The sequence below is a fragment of the Mus musculus genome, chromosome 12, assembly GCF_000001635.26.
Source record: "Mus musculus strain C57BL/6J chromosome 12, GRCm38.p6 C57BL/6J".
Classification (NCBI taxonomy): domain Eukaryota; kingdom Metazoa; phylum Chordata; class Mammalia; order Rodentia; family Muridae; genus Mus; species Mus musculus.
In genome coordinates this window covers 104,016,105-104,028,286 of record NC_000078.6, presented here as the reverse complement: position 1 = coordinate 104,028,286, position 12,182 = coordinate 104,016,105, and positions in this window count along the sequence as shown.

Sequence of the window (12,182 nt, the reverse complement as noted above, 5' to 3'; positions counted from 1 at the left end):
ACCCTGTCTGGGCGCTGCTCACTGCCACCACTGCCTTGCTGCGCTTCAGTCATCTTTCCAGGAAACGCCAGCTCCTCCCTCTCCAAGGTTTCCCAGCCCACCTGGCTGTGGACTGGCTGACCTCGGGAGTCAGTGAGCAAATGAATCCACGGGATTGACTTTGATGTAACCCACACCTCTTAGTCACTTCTTGTCGCCTACACTGCACGGGTGTGTTCATCATTCCTCAAACTCATTAACCTCCATGGTGAAACCATTCCATGTTACTGATAGAAAACACACACACACACACACACACACACACACACACACACACCCAAGCTTAAGGAAACCACATAACCTGCCCCAAAATGCAGAGCTAGAAAATGATGAGGCTAGGATCAGATAGAAGTCCTGTGAGCATCCTCACTGTGCAATTGCTCACTAATCCATCTACCCACTCATGTTCCTATCCATCCATCTACCCAACCATCCATGTTCTGACCCACCCATTCTTCTACCTATACAACAACCTCTCTAACCCACTGGCCCATCCATTCATCCATCCTCCATTCAGCCATCCATTCACTGCTCCATCTACATACCTACCCAGCTATGTATCTACCTATGTATGTATGTATTGTGTATGTATGTATGTATGTATGTATGTATGCATGCATGCATGCATGTATATATGTATGTATATATCTATCTACCTATCTATCTTTCCATCTAACTATTCACCTCACTAACCTGTCCATTCACTTATCTACACGTCTGTCTGTCTGTCTGTCTGTCTTAGTCAGGGTTTCTAGTCCTGCACAAAACATCATGACCAAGAAGCAAGTTTGGGGAGGAAAGGGTTTATTCAGCTTACACTTCCACATTGCTGTTTATCACCAAGGAAGTCAGGACTGGAACTCAAGCAGGTCAGGAAGCAGGAGCTGATGCAGAAGCCATGGAGGGATGTTACTTACTGGCTTGCTTCCCCTGGCTTGCTCAGCTTGCTCTCTTATAGAACCCAAGACTATACCAGCCCAGGGATGGCACCACCCACAATAGGCCCTCCCACCCTTGATCACTAATTAAGAAAGTGCCCCACAGCTGGATCTCACGGAGGAATTTCCTCAAGGAGACTCCTTTTTCTGTGATAACTCCAGCTGTGTCAAGTTGACACACAAAACTAGCTAGCACTCTGCCTGTCTGCCTACCTGTCTATCTTTCCATCCACCTGTTCATCTCACTCACTGACCTGCCCATCCTTCCACCTATCCATCCACTCACCCATCATGCACCCACACACCTGTCCATCCTACTGACCCATTCTTCTATTCACCTGCCCGACTCATTGACTAATCCATCCACACGCGTACTTACCCGCTCGTGCATCTCTCTGTCCATGCACCGACCCACCATCTTCCCACTAATCTGTCCATCCATCTGCCCACTATGTGTCATAGATTGTCCCAGGAACTTCAGTTATACCAGCCAACAAAATCTACAAAGACTTCACCTTCATGGAGGCTTTAGTCAGTTTGGAGAGGCATACAATAAACAAGGTATGCAATGAAGAAGACATTTAACAGCAGGCAAAGAGTGCTGGCTGGAAGTGTTGGTGTCATATATGTGTGGTGGTGGTCGAGGGGGTCATGAGCCAGCCCTAGGAGCAGGGGATGCTCATTTCATATTGACAAGTCTGTTGCACTGCTGGACCTAGGTACTGGTGACACGAGTATATGCTGCATATTGCTGCCCTGGACAGATAAGTCCTTAGAATGTACACGCCCGACATCAGAATCCCAGCAAGAGAGGACCCTTTGATGCTATCCAGCAGGCTTTCCATTGGGATGCAGGAAGCCATGGCATAACTTTTAAGTATCTCTTAAACACACAGGCACCAGGCCGGGACTCCAGCTTCCTGTCGGTGCCAGCCTAGCCCATAGCTCCACCTGCCCGCTGAGGTCATTTCTGTGGGATGCACCAGGAATGGCAGGCCGATGCGTTGGCAGGGAGGGTCACCAGTGGGAAATCCCAGTGCTCTGCCCTAATTTTTCCAGACATTCCCTGTGGGACTTGAGCCTGGGCTCCCATTCTCCATCTGTGAAGCTACGGGGTGACATCAGAAGATTCCCCCATCTGCAAAACAACCATTCTTCCAAACATGATAGGGAATGAGCAGCCGTAACTGACCATGTACTATGAACCAAGATGACGTCCCAGACATAGCGAAACCAGAAGTGAGGGAACCTGGCCAAGCACAGCCCTGGAGGAGATTACTACATGGCCCTCCTCCTCTGCACCTCCTAATGTTCTACTCAGGACCAAGGAGAGAGCTCCCAGTCCTGCTGGTCACCAGAGCGGTGCCAAGGCAGCTTTTGTTTGTTCTTTGGGATGCCTGTATTCCATTCACACAGTTACCCAACCTTCATTCCTCTCTGACCTACAGGCACAGTTATGGCTGAGCCACCTCCTCTTTTGTGTTAGTGGAGTTTTATACCCGTAAGCCCACCTCAAGTGGAAGATATCTGATATCTAGCCATTTGAGCACCACAGCTCAGGAACCCAGCACCCCAAAGAGTAAAGGCTGCTTCCTTTCACTGCAGAGGTGTTGGGAGCCATGATACAGACCAGATGTTATCATCCTAGGAAAAAGAACAAGATTTGGAATTTGACAGATAATTGTTTGCCTCTTCATAAAATACAGAACAGCCTAAGCCTAACCAACTGTATTATTTGGTCAAGTTCTACCTTTAAAATGGCTAATATTAAAAAATAAAATTGGGACCGACAAGCTGGCTCAGCAGATAAAGACAGTTGCCATCAGATCTGGGGCCCTAGGATCTAAATCATAGAAGGAAAAAGAATGAGCTGTCACAAGCTGTCCTCTGACTGAGAGAAGGTGACGTCAGAATCCAGCTACTGCTTAGGCGACAGTACCTAAGCAGCCCCTCCTGTCTCACAGACGCCACAGGTGCCCCACGGAGACTCTGTTTATGAGTCTGCAGCTAACAGACTTCTGAGAGCCAGGGTTTCTCACTTAAGGAAGAGGGTTTTGTCAATGGCTATTGGTGGCCACATATCCTGTTCCCTACCCACTCCTTTCCTCCTACCTGGAGATCAGAGAACCAGGCTGCAGGTTTGTGCTATGAAACCTCCCTCCCTGTCTTCAGAAAGGCATTAGAAGAGACCCCACTTCTGCCAGCTGAGCCCTGATTCTTCTCTTCAGAGCCCTGCCCTCTGCCATGTCCTCTGTCTCTAGTGCTCGGGCCTGAATTCTGTCAGTCCTCATATCCCCAGACATGTTGCTCTCTCTCTGTCCAGAGCCTTAGTAACTCTTCTGATATCTCCCCCTAGTATTCCCTAATAATCCCTAATATTCCTCTTGAACACTTATCAAGTGCTTTTAAAATATTTATTTTTTATTACTTTAAAAAATTCTGTGTGTCTCATGTGGGAATGAGCATGTGAGTACAGGTGCCTGTGGAGGCAGAGGCACTGGATTCCCCTGAGCTGACATTACATATGGCTATGCGCCATCAATACTTCTCCCTGACTTGTGTGTGCATGCAGTGATGAGCCCAAATCACTCCCCTCCAACAAAGGTAGTAAAACCTAAAAGAAAGAAATAAAATCACTTAAAGAGGAAAACATAATTATATATAGAAAAATAGTAAACTTACCACAGGCAGAAAGTAATTAGGTGAACAGTGGCAGTGTAAGTGTGGGCCTTCGAGGAAGGGAGACCTGTGGTGTCCCTCTGGAGGGTTACCACGTTAAAACAATAGTACACTGTAATGCAAGGAATTGGGACTTCTCTTGGCAACCCAGAGATAGGCTGAGCGGATAGCACCAGCCGGGGAGGGAGTGGGATGGGGTGGGGTTTATGCATCAACTCTCAGCTGAATTAACACCCCGGCTTTCAATTCATTGTCTTGTACAAAATCATAACTCTGCTACTGGGAGGGCTGAGAGAAGTGAGGAGTCTCTCTCCTTGATTCAGACAAACCAAAACTAACCTGCTCTCCTTTACCAATCTGTTTCCTAATTTTGTCTAAAACCATGAGGCAGTTTATGAACCTCCATGAACTGGGTAAGAAGGTAGGTTAGGCCACCCATCCTCAGTCTGCCAGTTAAATAAGCAATGATGAAAAGCAGGAGAGAGAGAGAGAGAGAGAGAGAGAGAGAGAGAGAGAGAGAGAGAGAGAGAGAGAGAGATTCAATCAATGTGGCCACATTGGGAAGAGCGACAAGGAGATTAAGCTCCCTCCCAAAATCCATCTTTGGGGTCCTGACAGGAGACTCTGGCTTAAATCTAGGGCAAGAGACACATGTATAACTACACAGCTCTGGTAAGGGTATGACCCTGCCCATCACTAACCCGCCATTGTCCGGTTTCCAGTCTGTCCTCTGAGGTGGTTTTCTGATAGGTTTTCAGAACTGTCAATCTCTTTGCTTGGAGACAAGCCCCTCTTCCAGCTGGCACCAGGCTTCAGCCTTTTCCTTTTCTCCTGGGGCATGGTAATGTCTCAGGGTCCACTGCTTCAGTAGTCTCATAGCCAAAGGAAGGGGACAGGGATCTGCAGAGAACCCCTTCATTTATGCCAGTTACAGAATGACAGCAGAGTGTGCCAGACTAACTCCAGTCAGCGTGGTGGGTCTAGCCAGCCTAGGAAAGCTCTCGGGAACATAGTAAGTCCATCACCACCCTAGGCTGAGTCCTTTGCCTTGAGGAAATCACAGAAACGCATGGTCACAGAGATCCATGGTCACAGGGCTGCATGGGCAGAAACTGTTAGGTTTTAGGCTGGGGAAGGGGTGAGGTTTGAGCAAGCAGTACAGAGCAGAAATGTCCTTCAGACCGGCTGGCAATATGGGCTGGTGGAGTGTGAAGGACAAAGAGCTTCAATCTGGCCAGGGAAAGCAGATCCAGCTCATGTAATGATTCACGTGAGGGAAGAGAAGAGAGGAGACATGTTTTGTAGAGGTCAGCTGGGGTCACCAAACTAGACTAAGAGGCACTGTGTTTGCTTGTATTTCTATCAGAGGTAGGTGTTTGGGGTGTCTCAAGGACATGTCTGGAAGAACAATAGGCCTGGCTAGTTTGTGAAGGACAGTGGTAGCCAGTCCTGTCTGTAGCCCTTCTCCATTTAGGGATTTGACTTCCGGAAGAGCCTGCTCCAACAGAAAAGCTATGTCTAGGCAACAGGTTCCCTACTTATGTGACCTGAGAGAAACAACAGGAGAATCCTAGTTCTAGAGGTCAAAGGTGGACCCTGTGCCTGGGCCTTGAGCCAAGGCAGAAATATTTTTCTCACTTATGTAGCTTCATTTGGTTAACTTTTATTTTTATATTTAATCTTCGGCTGTTCTAGGGCTTGAACCCAGTGCCTTGCATGCATTAAGTAACTACTCTAACACCTTAGATACGGTCTTAAGTTTTGGGATTGTTTTGGGCTTACAGTCCTCTGATATCATATTCCATAACCACTGAACACTAGTCACAGCAATGGAGTAAACACTAGTACCAGGCCAGTGAGTGGACTGTAAATGCTATTTGAAAACCACCAGTTTCATAGGTAGCATCCTTCCTCCTGCTCCAGGATCCCATCCAGGGTATATGACATCCTGGGTGACACCCACAAGAATGTCTCCAGGGCTGTGAAGAGGCTGAAGGTGGCAGGGATGCCCCAGAGTCACATAGGGTGAAGATGAACTCATAGGGGGAGCATCTGCTTGATTTGGGGTGCTCAGCAAGTCCTATGATGAAATCAGTGCTTTCTGAGAGGTGGGGAATCTAGTGTCCACTAGCAGGGACCTTAAAGGGCGATCAGGTGGCATGCTGATTGTTAGGTCCTAGGTACAATGTAAAGGCCCGGGTAACAATTACCTGGCTAGGCTGCCATTACACGGAAACTTTCTTATGTTTCTGCTGTTACCAGGAAACTTTCTAATACCAAGACTGATCACATATTCTGTTATGTTCTGACTTTGGAAACCAATCCCAATAGAAGTCAGTAGAAATGTTTTGTTTCCCACTCTACTGACTGGTTTTGTGTGTTAACTTGACGCAACCTGGAGTTATCACAGAGAAAAGAGCCTCCCTTGAGGAAATGCCTCCATGAGATCCAGCTGTAAGGCATTTTCTCAATTAGGGATCGAGGGTACGAGGGTCCCTTGTGGGTGGTGCCAGCCCTGGGCTGGTAGTCTTGGGTTCTATAAGAAAGCAAGCTGAGCAAGCCAGGGGAAGCAAGCCATTAAGAAACATCCCTCTGTGGTCTCTGCATTAGCTCCTGCCTTCAAGTTCCTGCCCTGTGTGAGTTCCAGTCCTGACTTCCTTTGGTGATGAACAGCAGTATGGAAGTGTAAGCTGAATAAACCCTTTCCTCCCCAACTTGCTTCTTGGTCATGATGTTTGTGCAGGAATAGAAACCCTGACTAAGACACCCACTGTGGTTTCACATTCCACCTTGCCACTGGGGTGTGGGAACTCCACTGGACAGATGAAGTGGGGAAGGCCACGCTGCATTTACCCTATGCCACCATCGCCATCGGGTGCTGGGCTCCTGGGAAGCACTATACACTGCTCAGGGGGTGGGAAAATACAGCCTGAGGGGTGGGGACCTCAGTCCAGGTGAGAAAAGGCACAGGCTGAAGCCGAGGAGTCACAGGATCCCAAACTCCCTGGCATTCATACACCACCAGAAACCAAATAGACGATTTGGGAACAGAGGGGGCTCATGGGTCTTCGAGGATGAGCCCAGGGCTGGGGAGGGGGAACTCTGGCTTATCTTAGCAGTGCAATTGTCCAGGGACATGGAGGGGCCTTCTGCAAGAAACTTAGGCGACTGTCCTGTAGAAAAAGGCTTCCTCCATGGCCCCAACAGTGGTTCTTGATATAAGAGACAGTCCATGCTTATCCATACTGTTCATTGATTACTCATCGTGAAAAATGGGTGCATACCACTTCTGTAGGGTAGACCAGAGATTAAATACTTTTTGCAGGAAGGAATGTTCTGGAAGGGAAGTTTATTGAACAAACTCTCAGGGCCCATCTAGGTACCTCATTAGCATGGAGAACTCTGCTCTGTACTATGTGACTACTAGTCACATACTTTATGTGGGGAGCTGTGGTCACATGTTCCAGGCCAGGAGTCTGGCCAGAGGTGGGTGCAGTGCCTACCGTCCTCATGTAAGAGGTGCTGGGGCTTCCAAACCTACTCAGCCTTACAAAGTTTCTTGTCTTAGTCCATTGCCCCGCAACTCACAATAAGCTTGGGCTGGAACCAACTATCCAACAGCAATTCTTACACCCATGTATAAGCTTTTATGGTATCAGCTGCCCCTGGGATGGACCCCAACAAAAGAGAGACACCTGCATCAATATAAGTAACTATTTGGAATAAGACTTCCCTTTTGGGTAGTGGTTGAGTAAAGTTTACGTTCCCAAGGCCTCCCTAGAAACTGGCATCCTACTTGAAAGAGACATGTATGTAGGTAACTGACATCCTGGTTGGCAAGTTAAGACATAAATATTAGGCAAGTCCCATACTGGTAGACAAGTTAGGACATGAATATTAAACAAAGCAAGTCCCTTGTCACAGTTGAATACCCCCCACCCACAGAAGCAGGATAAATGTACAGCAAAGACATGTTCCTAAGGAAATTTTCTAGCCCTAAATCCTGACTGACAAAATGACTTGGCACTGATGTTTGTGGATTTGGGGCTTAAAAACCCTGTAGGATCTTAAGTCAGGGTCATGGTTCAGTTCCCAAGTCTGGACCATGGCCCTGGTAGACCAGTCCTGGTCTACTGGACCAGTTTGTTCCTGGACCAGTTTGTTTCATAAACTATTCTGTCTGACTGAGATGGGTGTTCATGCGTTTTGTGAGGCAATTCTTGGACCCCAACTCTGATTCCACATCCCCACAATACCTGTTTAGTCTCAGTGCCCATCAGGACTGTTCCAAGGCCCTCTTCATCTCACACAGAGAGTGCTGGGTGTTTTGTTTGCCACAGAGTCCTGTACAAATCCCTGTAAGTATCCTTCCAGGATGAAGGTCATCTCAGAAGAGAAATCTCCTGTGTTCCATCACTCACAACAGATGGAATTCCTCGGGACCTGGGGTCTATCACCTTCGGTTTGTCCCCAGTTGTTAAGGTGAGGTGACTGCTGGGAAGACTAAAGAGCTGCACTGAAGAAAGAGGTCACCAGAAGCTCTGGGGAGCACCTCACACTGGGCAGCTCCACAGTGGGGACAGTGGCCTCGGGTGCAGAGCTCAGCAACCATCCGACAGGAGGCTTCTGGTTGAGTGGTGTTCAGGTTCAGGCTTGAGGCAATGATCTGCTCCCCTGTGGTGAGGAAGGAAAGATGAAATGCAGATACTAAACAGAGAGGTATAAAGATGGTAGCCCAACTTAACTATATTTACTATATTTATTCGTGTGTGTGTGTGTGTGTGTGTGTGTGTGTTGGGCACACAAATACCATAATGTGCATGTAGATAGAGATCAGAAGACAACTTTCGGGAACCAGTTCTCTCCTTCCATATTGGGCCCAGGGACTGAATATAGGTCATCAAATTTGCCAGCTAACACCCTTACCTGTTACGTCACCAGCCCATAGGCATATTTGATCATTTATTTACTTTTAAAATTGTACATTTTTACATTCTTTGGGACAGAATCTCTCTATTGTATGGACCTGGCTCTCCTGAAATATGCTATGTAGATCAAGCTGACTTCGAATTTATAGATATCCACCTGCCTCTACATAATGACTTCGAGGATTGTGCCACCATTAAAGGTGTGTGTCACCATGACTGGCTGCTACAGCCACATTTTAGGGCTATGAAGCAGGCATGTCAACTTGTGTTTATAATCCTAGTACTTGGGAGTATTACATTGGTAATAAGCCAATAAGTGAACTGTGAACTTTATTTGAATTTTACAAGTTTCATCATTAGCATTCTTCCTTCTGCCTCAGGATTCCATCCAGCGGTCAGAGGGTCTCTAGTTCAAGGCTACCCTGTACTACATAACCTCAAAAATCCAATAGAACAAACACCTTTATAAAACTAGAGTTGGAGTGGACACATCCAAGATTATGAGGATGATAACTGACCCAGTAGTCAAGAATAGATGATTCTAGATAACTTCTACCTCTACATTGCTGAAGAGGCTCCACGGAGAAGTGTAAACTGGGATCAAGCTCACGGCGAGAACCTTTGGGTAGGCCATTGAAGACCTGCCCTTTTCCCCTCAGTGTGCTACTGTGAATAGGCTTAGAAATTGTAGAAGAAGTAGACCTTTGCTTTCTAAATTAGCCCTGAACCCCCAAGATTTGAGATCTTAGTGCTAAAGATGAGCTCGGATGAACTTCTTTCTGGGTCAAGGACAGACGCCGGGTTGGAGGTGAGCATTTTGGGAAACACCTTCACTCCCTATTCTTAGGTCTTTCCTAGTTTTCCCTGAAAACTCTGATTCTGCGCTTCTGGGTTGGGCCTGGGGAATCTGCCACCGATGAGAACCCTGATTAGCCAACCTTGGGAAGCCCCGAACTTTTCAAGCTTCTCTCCTGTCCCATGTCAGCTGCAAGACTGGACGATAGTCACCAGGCATGGCCAACTCGACAGGTCTGACCCTCTGGGTTCCCATCACCTCTCCCTGGCCTCCCACTCCATCCACCACCTTCACATCCTCTTTGATTCATCTTCCTCTCTCCTCCTCTCCTCTAGAATGTGTAATCATAGTTTCGTTCTGGGAAACCCATATAATGTCTCGCTATCATAGCCAGGAAGAATGACATATAAAGGAGGCAAAAAGCCAAGTTTACTTCAGGCATTGGTAAGGAGGAGGAGAGTGTGTGATCCAGAAAGACTGCAGTGGGAGGGGCTGAGTTGTAGCTAGTGGCTGGAAAGGCAGATGTCAGGTGAGGAGACAGGGAGGGTGGTCTAATCATAGAATCATGGAAAATCACATGGAGCAAGAAAGAAATGACAGAGCTTCCTTCTTCGTATTGATTACATGTATTGTCTTTATTTAAAAAAAAAACACAGATTGCCAAGCATTTGGTTTTCTAGCAAACCATACATATTTGGTTTTCATTCTCTTCCCCTTCCTTTCATGTCCAGCATTCTAATTACACGTTAGCAATTCCTATTTCCCCTCAAGATCACCTTAGCACTTTTCTTGTTTGCTTTTTTAGTTAGGTAGCTGTCTTCACTTTGGTATGGCCCTTCTGGTACATTTTGTTTCCTTTTTAAAAAGTTTTCTTTTACTTTTTATTTAAGTCTATGAGTATATCCCTCTGTGTATATGTGCCCATGAGTGCAAGTCTCAAGGAGGCCAGTAGAGGGCACCAAATCGCCTGGAGCTAGAGTTACAGACTGCTATGAGCTGTCTTGTGGCCCTGGGGACTAAACTCTGGTCCTTTGCAAGAATAGAAAGTACTTTTAACTATTGAGCCTTTCTTCAGACCTATCTTCAAGCTGATTGATCTTTTCTCCTGATGTTTTGGATTCACAGTATACATTTTTTTCTCAGATATCAAATTTATCCTCTCAAGAGGATAATAGTTCAAGTTGACTATGTTTTGCATTTTCCCTTGTACTATAATAACATATTCCACATTTAAGCATATTTTTAACAGTGAGTGGGGCTTGAAAAATATCTTGAATGAATTCCAGACCCCAATAGACCAGTAATATGGTATGTATTCAATTATATATGGATGTTAGCTTTTGGTTTCTAATAACCAAGCTATAATTCATATAACCACAGAGGTTAGGTAATAGACCAAGGGACTAGGGGAAGTAAAGGACTCCTCAGGGGAGGGGAAATGGGATATATAGTTATGCAGAATCAGAGGTGAGGGCGATGGACAGAGACTCGAATGAGAGAATCAAATGGAGAGGAAGAGGGAAGAAGGGGTAAGTTAGAAATAGGTAAAACTAAGGGTCAGTTGAGGGGTTACATGGACACCTGGTACAGTAGAAGCCTCTTTAAATATATACATATAAGAAAAAAAATCTAAATGGAATCACCAACTAACAGCGGAAACAAAGCCCCAACTAGACATCTCTCACCATGAGCTGAAGCCTCCAGTGCCAGAAATAGATAACATCTAATTGAGTTGTTGGCCAAAGGGGCCTCAAACAACCCAGGCTATTGCCGATGTTATCAATCACTGTCCACAAAGTGATAGTAAGGCTCTACCCAGAGCCTTCACCCCTACTGACTAGTGTGCATGATACTCAAAGGTACTCCTGACTGCTACCAGAGGAGAAAGGTAAACACCAACCCAGCTACAAATCCTTCAGTCTACAATGGTGACCAGCCTACATGATAAGCTGGTCCAACAAAAGTCATGGAAGTAAGCAACCGATATCTGATTAGATTTAAGGCTCACTCCTGGAGATGGAGCACATGCCTGATACTGCTAGGCAGCCAAGAACCTAAGAGTAGATGGGGACCTAAGGGAAAACTAAGCCTGTCACCACTTACTACAATTGTTCCACTAAGTGAAGATACAAATAAAATGACTCCTGATGTCATTCTGCTAGCCTCATAGATCAGTGCTTCTCTCAGCCATCATCAGAGATGCCTCCTCTTACACTAGATAGGGGCAAATACAGAGACCCACAGTTGAAAAATGAGCAGAGAAAGAGCTTGGAGCACTCAGTCTGAAATACAATGGACTCTGCAGAAGAGGTAAGAGGATTGCAAAAGCCAAAGAGGTTGGAAGACCCCAGGGCAGCAAGGCCTTCTAGTCACAACAGGAGTGACACGCATGAACTCACAGAGACTATGGCGGCATGCTCATGGCCTGCAGAGCTCTAAGCCAGACAGGGTCCTAGAACCAAGAAGGGAAGTAGACACAAGCCCCCACCCTTGCTCAGAAGCTATCTCCAATGGACAACCACTGGCAAAAGAAAAAAACTTTAGTTTTCTCCATTGGAATCTCACTGGATATAGAAACCACAATTAAGGGCAGGGCCGATGCCAGGCAGTAAATGGCCAACACAAAATGAACTCAATGGTATTGTTAGAGGTGCTTTTGTTTTTATTTGGGGGGGAGTGTTTGTTGGCTTTTTGTTTTATTGTTGTTTCTTGGTCTCATAATGGTTTTTCTCCCTCCCCCCTTACAGATCTCTTGTTTATATGTTATGTTTCCTAAGTTTGTGGGTTTTATGTGATGTCTCT